This window comes from Dermacentor silvarum, chromosome 2, assembly GCF_013339745.2.
Source record: "Dermacentor silvarum isolate Dsil-2018 chromosome 2, BIME_Dsil_1.4, whole genome shotgun sequence".
NCBI lineage: Eukaryota > Metazoa > Arthropoda > Arachnida > Ixodida > Ixodidae > Dermacentor > Dermacentor silvarum.
In genome coordinates, this window is record NC_051155.1 from 111948798 (window position 1) to 111960052 (window position 11255).

At 44.2% G+C, this 11255-nt stretch overlaps 1 long non-coding RNA gene across 1 annotated transcript; it reads left to right on the forward strand.

Annotated features, from left to right (window-relative positions):
- The first annotated feature begins 225 nt into the window (after positions 1-225).
- LOC125943133 (uncharacterized) lies at positions 226-7900 on the forward strand. The gene is made up of 3 exons (XR_007465584.1): positions 226-354; positions 428-520; positions 7472-7900. It is a non-coding gene; the product is annotated as an uncharacterized LOC125943133 (long non-coding RNA).
- The last annotated feature ends 3355 nt before the right edge of the window (positions 7901-11255 follow it).

Genomic DNA, 11255 nt, shown 5'->3' on the forward strand with positions numbered 1-11255 from the left:
CGCGGTGCACTCTAGACAGAAGCGTATCGCCGCAGCGCGGCATAGAGTTTCTCACTATTATAGTGCGAAACTCTTTGCAGCGCGGCTGTACCCGGTTTGGGTCGAAACCGGATATCACGTGGGGTCAGGGAGGTACTCCCTGCCCCTAGATAGGCGTTAAAGTAGCTAGGGAATGATTCCTCGGCCATGCCTGCCATGTCCACAGTCCCTGTGCGCCTAGAAGCATCCACTGGCCCAACACAAGCATGCACGTTGCGCGGGAGCGGCCGCATACAAGACGCCGCCGCCAAGAATTCGCGGTGAGAACGTCGTCGACCGCATTACCGCCAACCCACGAAGGACTGCGACCTCAAGGTACGTCTGCCGAAACTGCAACTTGTGACATAAAGCGGCGATGCATTTTCATTTTTAGGCTTTGCAATTTTAGGCCTTGCTCCTTCAGCTGTAGCGCGACGTGAGCCCTGCCATTTCACTTTCAAGATACGTAAGCTGCTTCGACCCTGAAAATGCCGACGCAATGGTGAGTTGGAAAAACCATCGCTTATTTACGTCGCCAATTCACGTGCATGCGACCCATACCTTTTTTTGCGGCATGCGATTGAAGTAGACTGCGATCGTGACTTCGTGGCCCTCGCATTGTTATCTTCTGCAACACCCAATCGTCGCGAGCTAACATGTTTTTCAAATTTGTCAGTGCTAGCGCATCTCTTGATGTGAGCGCAAGTTGGTGTCTTTAATGACACGTAAACAATGCGAAAGTGTATACGCCGCTGATGTATGCATGCTGCATTGAATGATTTACTGTTTACCTTGGCCATTGATTTCATTAAAAAAAGCTGCAGATATGTTCTTTGTAAAATCTGAATTACTTTTAATACGATCTCACGAGCTCTTGAAAGCGTCTTACGTGCACTTGAAATAAGGAAAAATACTGGCCGATTAGTTTTCATATTCTACACCTGCCCGCTTCACAGCGGCTTACGAGCCAGAAATGTATGCAGCAACAGTTTACATTAAATGTAATATGTTACAGAACAATAAAATTGGGTTGGAGTGCATACGGCATGCATTACCACTGTCGTTGAAAAGAAAAGTGTACAATCATTGCATTCTACCGGTGCTAACATATGGGGCAGAAACTTGGAGGTTAACAAAGAAGCTTGAGAACAAGTTAAGGACCGCACAAAGAGCGATGGAACGAAAAATCTTAGGACTAACGTTAAGAGACAGGAAGAGAGCGGTGTGGATCAGAGAACAAACGGGGATAGCCGATATTCTAGTTGACATTAAGCGGAAGAAATGGAGGTGGGCAGGCCATGTAAGGCGTAGGATGGATAACCGGTAGACCATTAGGGTTACAGAATGGATACCAAGAGAAGGGAAGCGCAGTCGAGGTCGGCAGAAAACCAGATGGGATGATGAGGTTAGGAAATTTGCAGGCGCAAATTGGAATACGCTAGTGCAAGACAGGGGTAATTGGAGATCGGAGGGAGACGCCTTCGACCTGCAGTGGACATAAAATATAGGCTGATGATGATGATGTAATATGTTACCAGACGACAGTAAATAATTTTGCACCCAAATTGATCATGAACAGCAGCTGCTACAGGGGCGCAGATATTTGCACCAAATAACCATGTTCTCATAGCTGACAAGCGAGAGGGAAAATTTTTTTCGTAGGAATGAAAAGCAGAGGTGAGCCTGAAGTAGTATGTTCTTGCCCGCTACTCTGCTAAGGGGAAGGTGGAAAGGGGAAAAAGTGTTTAAAGGTGTTGAGGAAAAAAAAGGATCATATGTGCACAATAATCACATAACGCAGTGGTCTCTCTAAACCGCAAGTATAGTCCTGTGTTCTGCAAATAGTCTAGAACAGCACTCTTAGCTATTTCTTGCTGCAATGCTGTCACGGTAAGCACCCAGAATTTCAGCTTCTGATAATCTTTGCCTTTGTTGCTTGCGAGCACAGAGGGCACCATCTGCTGCTCTTGCAACTAGTAACAGATGTCGCAGAAATGCGCTGCAGAATTGCAGGAATGTGGCAGTATTTACAGTTGAGGGATAAGATTTTGTAACGATTCCTTTTCCAGTACTAATGGCTTTTTGCATTCGTGAGTGGTCAGAGTGACAGCGTGTTGCTCAGGGCCGCAATTTTGTAGCAATGCCTTATGACTTATTCTATAATAGTCTTATCATCCACCGCTCACGGCCGGCTGATCCCGTTGATAACGCGAGCGGAACGTCGCTTTGACCACTGACAAAGCGCGAAAAGGCATTATTACCGGAAAGGCATCGCTACAAAATACCGGCCCTGACCACACATGAACGCGAAAAGGCTGTGCTATAGAATTGTGGCTCAGTCTGTCACATAACCAATGAGATGTGCATAGCATTGAGTGAAGGCAACATAAAGACGAATTCAATAACGCATGCTTGCTTGTCTATACTTGATCTTAAATGGGAAGTGAACAACTTCTCATAATTTCTTCATTATTTTTTTAAACAAGTTGAATAATGTGCCCTAGTTTATCGCACAATTAGTCCAACATGTTTCAGATGCAAGATCTTGTAGTGTTGAGGCTGTGGAAGACTAAACAACGCAGGAAAATCTCAGTGCATTTTTATTTAAGCAATGTTTTGACACCTTAAATGGCGTGGCCATCTTGTTCATTGCTTTATATTCTTTACCTCTGGTGCAACGTGAGTTCACTTGGAATTAGCATGGACGTAGCATATATATTTTAAATTGTGCCTGGTGCATGACACTGTGACACCTTGAATGTTAACCCGCTACAAACAACAACATACTGGCACATAGCAAGAACACCCAACCGTCTACCTTCCCACATATTTTCCTGAAACAGTTTGCACATGTTATTCAAAATTGCCACACAATTCCAATCATAAGTGTTTCAGGATATATATGACACATTTCGTTTGTGTCAGCAACGACACTAGTGGAAAACTTGACAGTCAAATCTGTCTGTAATAAGGAATCACGCGTTGCTGATATCTTCACAATAACTGAGATCTAGGGGGGTATTCAGTAAGAGCCCACCTGGACTGTCCACTTCAGCTGTCGCCATTGGCTCCAGCTTCACGACCGTGAAGGAGACTGGCTGGCACCTTTGCGCTCGTGAAGCTGGCGCTAATTGCGACAGCCGAAGTGGACAGTCCTTACAAAATAACCCCCCCCCCCGCCCTCCCTGGGCCAGTATAATATAGATTATTCCTTCCGTTCGATTCTATACCGCTCTTACCATCCGCTGTTCACCGCCAGAAACTCGCCAGTTCTAATGGGTATAGATGTCCCCTGGCCCAGTGCTCGGCACCTTCTACGAGTTCTCATCTTCCAAGGGGCCCTCTAGGGATTAAAGAAAATGGGTCTGGGCTGCTTCCATGGCAGCAGTTTCCTGTGTGGCATCCTAATGCAGCTGTTAGGTGGGGATGCCCTTGGATTGGAAAGAAACACCCCTTTTCAAGTATCCTGTAATGGCTAAGCACCTGACCGGAAGCACAGTTATACCTATTTTACCGGTGGGTACCAGGCGACAGCGCTACTCAGCCTCCCACAGCAGTGGCAAATGCTCGTCTGGGTCACCATTGTTTTGGTGAGACAAGGGGCACCTTTCAAATTTCTATAGCGCCCCTTTCGACATGAAAACTCCTACAAACAACTGAGCGCCAGGCCGGAGGACATCTCTACCCAATAAAAATCTCATAGGTTCCCAGTGGCACTGGGATTCTATCCAAGTACCTCCCCGCATACGAGGACGACGCTCGACCATTTCGCCACCGCTGCAATACTTGTGTTCTGTCAAACAGATCCGCTGAGCACCTTGCCCAGGAGTGCCTTACTCGCACTGGGTGCAGCACCACATGCTGGCTTGTAGAACCACCATCCATGACCAGGTCGCTACAAATCCTGTACCCATTCACGTCAAGTCATCCTCGGACCGAAGTCCTCCCAGCTAGCATGATGGCCCACCCTGCTACTGTCACCTTGTTGGTCTCGTGGGCTAGACCCATGTATATCGAGTAGGTGGGGGCATAACTCCCCGAATGTGTCCTGTGAAGGACACCTTTTTCAAGCGCTGTGGTGCCAAAGCCTCTTATCTGCGCATGTGGAGCATGTATCAAAAGCCATGTGTTTTGCTGCTATGCCATTGTGATAGTACATATCACATAAGATTATGCAGTAACATAAACGAGAGCTTTAGATTGCGCTATCGAAGCATTCAGGAGTCCTTATCTTTTAGTATGTCTGTGGTTGCGTGCCCAAGCAAAAAAGCATTATAGCTTTGCATCCCCAAATGCAAGTCACACGCACTCGCAGCACGTAGTCAAGGTGGTTTTAGCATTTTTTAATATATAAAGCTAACCATAGAATTGCAAATAAAAAGACAATTGTTTCATGAAAATAGTTTATTTACATGCAGTTAAGTTGGCTGATACAATCAGCCTTGCATGCATTGAACGTCACCCAAGTTAGAGCCCGGGGGCCACATGCATGACACTCGCGCAGGTTGTTTCTTCTTTCACAGCCGACGTCATTTGAGTTCTTAGAACAGCGACCGGGACCGCTGGGGATAGCGCACTTCCACTGCGGTGCCCAAGATATACGGACATTTAACGGAGAAGCGTACGCAACGAGAAGCGAAGCAGCCGCCTCACCGCGCACATATCACTCAGCGGCATATAGGCGCGTTCTTGGGGGCTAACATAAACACAGGCACTGCCTAGGGTGGCGGCATTCCCTTTGCGGTGTGGGAGACAGTTTACATCGTCGAGCACACGTATGTAATGGGAAACCTGACGGCAATGTCATGCTCGAGTATGATTCTGCGGCATGTCCAGGGTTAGTGGCCCGAGGGGTGATTTATGTGTTCGTGGGGCTTGCCATTGCACCGGGGCAACTGCACTGAGGTGTGTGAATTTCGAGCGAGAGGGCCATGTGGCATTTGTTTAAGTGATGTTGGTCTGCGTGTTCCAAAAACCGGACTGGAAAATGGGGCCGGGTACAGCGTGTATTGCTGATGATCCGGCCTTCTTCGAAAAGAACTGATTGGTAGAATGTGAGCGAGGAGACTTAAAACAAGGGTACCACCCCAATTCACAAGGGTATTTAAAAAAGTGTGTAGAGATGAAGAGGGAAGGAGCGAGCTATTAATCAGCCGCCGCTCCTCGATGTATGCTACTTTGTCCTACAATAAACCGATGTATTCCTAAGTTGGCCTCCCTGAGTGAAAAGTGTCACCGGACGACTATGAGGACTCTGAAGAATCGTCTGCCTGGAAGACCTGGAGGAGAAGAAACTTAACTCATGCTAAAGATCTTTGACAGAAAGCAAACAATGTATACATGCATAGGTGGCAATTAAAGCTGAGCCAAACCAATCCCAAAGGCTAGAAATTTTGCCGTCTGGCACAGGATGTTTGCTGTGGAAGTGCACTGTGATCCAATTTATTACAACCAGCATTTTGTCGCCTTCATTTCTTGGAAGATGATGTCAACATGCATTGTGAAATGCTGTCATCAGATTGAAAAATCGGATCGTGTCGGCCTGTTCAGCGCCGATTGTTTTATGAAAGCATGTCTTGGCTTGCTTCATCTCAGTTTGCATTGTTTCAGCAATATTTCGTTTAAGTCGGCCACCCCAAAGAACCAAGCACATGTTAGGTCCTGCAGGTGCGCAGTGCCGCTTGCGTCCTTTAATCTAAAACTCTCGTACATTTACAGCAAGAACATAAGTGCATTCCTGAGTGTAGCCACCATGGAGTAATCGGCTTACATGTATTAATTTTGCGTCATTTTTGGTGCTTAGCAGGGTCATAGGGCTGTGGGACCAGATTTAGTCCAGATGCAAGCAAAACAATGCAACATAGAACAGAAAGCGGAGCAAGCTACTAAGGGTTCATGCATTGTTTGAAAGGTTAGGCATAGAAAATATCTCTTGTGGCCATTTCTGATATGCCTAAACCTTCAAACAACGACGATAGTGGCTTTGAGAACACACCACAATGTACTATCGACCAAAAAAAAAGTTTACGGACCAAGGAACCTGACAGAAAGCTGAATATCTCCGCAGCCTGGTATTCCCATTTCCCGCCTCTACTGGTATATGTGAACAACATTGTGACGTGCGGTTTTACTGGCTACTTTTAAAGGCTGCTCGGATATTAAGCGTTTTCTGAGAGTCCGTAAACTTTTTTGGTCGATAGTACTTTAGCCATAGTCTTAGTACTATGACTGCAAAAGATGCCTGTAAAACTGCAACTTTCATGAGTAAATTTTATGATGGACTAGGTTTTCATGCAGTTAATCTTAGAAGCCTGCCATTGTGTTTGCTATCTACATGTGTGCCGCCACCATTCTTATTGAACACAAGCTATAGCAGGAAAGTGCATATAACCGGGCTAGTTGGTATAGGTTCATCGTTGTTTGAAAGCGCAAACGCACAATGAAGAACTTGCACTCATTGTCTCGTTCAGACTGTTCTTTTCAGTTTTGTGTTGGCGGTTCCAAACAACCATGAAGCTATAGGAGCTCTGAAGTAATGGAAACTTTTCATATTTTTTTAAAGCAAAAGGATTGTCTTGTAGCAAGCATGCTTCGGTCAATAAGGCATGTGCCATATGTGTAGAATTCGGCTCCACCTTGAGATTGTTCATTTCCACTGCTAGCTCAATTATCTGCTGATAATGAACTGTAACTTTGTGTCGATACAAACCGCCCATTGAAATCGAATATGCCTTGAGCTTGGGAAGTAATCCACTAGACAAAATATAATTGTGACCCCCCTATGGTGGCTCCATGGATGTGGTGTTCTGCTGCTAAACAAGAGGTCGTGGAGATTGCAGAGTTCTTACGGGCGGCCTACAACGCGAAAATGCAGTAAAGTGGAGCCTTGTTTGCATACTGCGGTTCCAAATTAAAGACTATGCAGTGACACGGACAAGCTAGAAGTGATACTAGTGCAGATTTTATGTAAACAATGTGCTACATCTGTGCAACGCGATCCGACGCGCTTGCACGAGACAAATAGGCATAGTCAAATGACCGATGGTTGACATACTCGCTAAAAAGGGCCGAGAACAAAACTTGAATTTGTAAAGATCCACTGCGTTCTGTGCAGGTTGATACGGGAAATCCATTGTGTTGTCACTGTTCTAAAGTTCCCTGGTTTTATCGGGCATGCGCGTGCACACCTTGGAAAATGCTGACAGAACTCCGCTACTTCGTCTTTAGCTTACCTTCTCTTACTCTGGAAGGGTTGCAGCAACACACGACAGTGTATGAGACCATTTATTTAGTGCACACTTGCAACAGTATGCACATTCTTGTCCTCGCTACGGAGTGCACCAAGAAGATGTGCTGCCCGGTCGCTGCCATTCATGTGTACACCCTATTGAATGCACACAGCATGAGCTGCAAGTTATATGGCTTTAACCGTCTTTTTTTTTCATCCAATTAGGTGCATCTGAATAGCCAATGGATACCATGCACACTCTGTAACGACCAGTGCTTTTAATGAAACAGCACAGCGGAATAAAGTCAACCACATGAGGCACCTCAGACAGCATATGCAGTGGGTTGTGATGGATTTAATGATTTCATCAGCATTTTCACTGGATGCAAGGCTGTGAATCTTTTGTATGAAGCATGTGTGGAAAAGAAACCCAACATCCGGTGCACATGCTTGCTTGAAACAGTCGGGCATATCCCATTAGTTGAGTGTCCCTGTGTCGGCATTTGCTGATGTGATCCCAGCTATCTTAACCCATTACATTCTGATGAATTTACTGCAGCCACCCTTTGGAAAAATAGCACATGGCAATTATTTCCAGGTAATTAGTTCTCCCATACAGAAAAAATACCATTAGCAGTACTCGTGGACGATAATTTGTCACTTTCCAATGGTGGCGAGCATAAATCCCTCTAGCTGTAGTATAGGGATGGTCGATTAAAATTTTAAATTGATAAACAATTAATCATTTGTTGGTTTAGCGTAAAATCGATTAATCGCTTTCGATGCGGGGGTCTTCGTCAATTGATCTACTTTTTTTTCGGGTGATTTAAAAAGGCTGAAATACAGTTATCTACTCACGTAAGTACCTATTTTAACGTTTGAAACGTGGAACCAGGATAAGAAATACAAGCGTATAAACTTTGATAAAGCAGCATAATGTTTAATTTGTTAGAGGTCAACTATAATTGCCACTAGTGACTAATGAAGAATAAGCAATATACAGGGTGTTCGTATTGACACGTGTACTTGTTAAATTTCCCCGGTGATCGCTTTTCACCGGCTAACAAATGTTAAACGACCAGTGTACTTAGATTTAGGTGCACGTTAAAGAACCCCAGTTGTTCCACATTTCCAGAGTCCCCCACTACGGCGTGCCTCATAATCAGATGGTGGTTTTGGCATGTACAACCCCATCATTTAATTTTTAATCAAATGTTAAACGTTATCGCTCGGTGCAGGAAGCGCCTGCATGTATCGGAAGTTTCTCGAATGTTATCGATGCTTCTATCCGTTGTCTTGGGCACAGGTTCGCCCAATAAAAAATCCGTTTCGTCATTCACCGTGTTGCGACTGTTTTCTTCACCGCCACTACTACGTGACAATATTTAGGTTTTACGAAATTTTAAAAAATCGCCTGTGGCAGGTAGCATAATTCTTATCGTTGAGCTGGGTTATTCGAAGAGGCGGACATGAAATCGAAAGACATATTCAACCAATTAACAAAAATTGCGAATCAACTTTTTTGTTAATTACTTTACGACACATATTGCAATTTACTAATTGTAGCCGGTGAGTTTGCAAGATGCATCTACTTGAAATGAATTTCTAGGATGACACCAGTTTGCGATATTATTTCTCAAAGTGTAGGGCGAAATACATGGGCGTTCTAGTTACTTTTGGGCTTCAATGCATTTTGGTAAAAGAGTAAGTGGAACAACAGTGCATTTTTAGGGTGAGTATGATGGCGCATATCTCCAAACTGGTGTCATTCTAGAAATTCATTCCTAGTGGATACGCCTGACAAGTTCACCGGCTACAATTCGTAAATTTCTACATGTGTCGTAAAGTAATTAATTAAAGTTAATTAGTGATTTTTGTTAATTAGTTGAATATGTGTTTCGATTTCTCGTGCTAATGTCCGCCTCATCGAATAACCCAGCTCAATGATAAGAATTATGCTACCTGCCACAGGCGATTTCTAAAAATTCCGTAAAACTTAAAAATGAACACCCTGTATGTTAAAAATGGCACTTACTGAGGAGGGTGGGCGTGGAGGAAGGAAAGGTAAATCCGTAAACTTAAATGAACACCCTGTATGTTAAAACATGGCACTTACTGAGGAGGGTGGGCGTGGAGGAAGGAAAAAATAGAAGAGAGCATCGCAGCACGACTGACATCAAGAAGTAACGGCGCAACACGTGATCGCCACATCGGAGTGCGCGGTAGGTTTAATGCTGCTGGGTACAGGGCAGCAGCGCAGCTGAACGGGTGCGCACCGATTTGAAACTACTGCGAACCAAACATTAACGGCCAATACGTTCTCTCTCAGGGTCAGATGCTGACCCTATACTGCGACGTAAAAAAGCGAAGGAAATGGCTTGACGGTGAGTTCGCTTTCCAAGACATGCTGCCTCACGTAATGCCCTCTCCTAGTTTATTTTTTCCTTCACGGGGGGGGGGGGGGGGGGCTCTCTCCGGCCCCAGGCAGCCTGTGTGACGTGGGCGTAAAGCGGGGATGTGCTTGGCCAGCTCGGCAGTACTCAGGAATACAGTCAACAGTCACTCTCGGTCTTCGCAGCTGCGCTGTCGTTGCTCGTATACTCGCATTCAATAGTACGACTTCAAAATTTTCACGCCACTTTACTCACTGTCTGGAAAACGATTAATCGAACTGCTTCAATCGATTAAACCGATTAAATTAAAGGTAGACATCGATGACGATTAATCGTTTTGTGGCGTACTTTTAGTCGATTAATCGTTCATCAATATTACCATCCCTACTGTAGTAACAGCAGTTTTGAAATTAGGAAGCAACTTTCTTGCAGCTCGACTTCATGTGTACTGTTTCGTGCAATGTCAGTGTTCAGAATAAAAGCATTTGACCACTGCAAACTGTCATTTTTTTTCTTCTAGATGTGCATATGAACACATTCTTGATATAAAAAACATGCAGGGCTGTATTACAGCACAGAAAAAGTTTGGACAATTCAAGCTCATTAATTCAGAATGCAAGTTTGAAAATTCTAAGGAATCAAATCATTGTTTTCAGTGCAATGAAGTAGACAAAGTGCATTTCAGCCACCAAATGCAATTGACAAGGTTGAGAACATTTATGAGTTATGACGGCACTGCAGTTAACTTTGTGTTGGCAAGCAAGTGAATTTCGGGATCTGCAAAAAATGGAATGTGCCTTGCACCTGTACAGGACATTTCATGCAACAATCAAAAAAGGCGTTGCATACATATTTGGAAAACAGGCTTCTCAGAATAGCTTTTTGCATAGCACTTAGTTAATATAATTTGTTATGCAATGCTTTCTTTAATATTTGTTTCAGGACATAAGTTGTACTTAAAAAATCTTGAAAGCTGTTCAGAAACACCAAATGCAAGCTAAGAATGTGTTCACATACAACCACTTCAGGGGGGGGGGGGCAACCTTTTTATGGTCACTCAAGACCTCAAAGACTGCTGTCAGGGAGGAGTGTGGCTGTTGCAGTGGGTGAAAAGTGCAAAAAAAAAAACGAACACTACACAAGCGCTTTATACCTGTTGAAGCATGAACTAACGCCAAGTACTCAAATTGCTATATTAACGAGGAATGTTGAAATCTTGTGCATCAGGCATTGTTAATTTTTTTACAAGATGCCACAATCAGACTGGTTTTGTGCAGTTTTTTTAAAAATTTTCACCAGAAATGCCCACACTGCTATCCGCCACTCCTATTCCTTGAGCGGACAGCAGACACAGATTACTGCAAGTCAACGATTCTGACCCGAGAGCTTGGGCTCAATTTTTACCAATGTGCCTAATTTTAGAAACCCATTGATGGAATCACTACACTAAATAAATGCCACAAACATATTCAATATGGTATGCTTATTGGAGAGCATACACCAAAAATATGTAGTGCAGGATAAATTTGGTCTCACTTCTCTGCCAGAATTTAGTTTTTTTTTCAAGTGGTAATGACGTAAAAAAAGAAGTGAACGTGACTTCTGTAGCTGGTGGA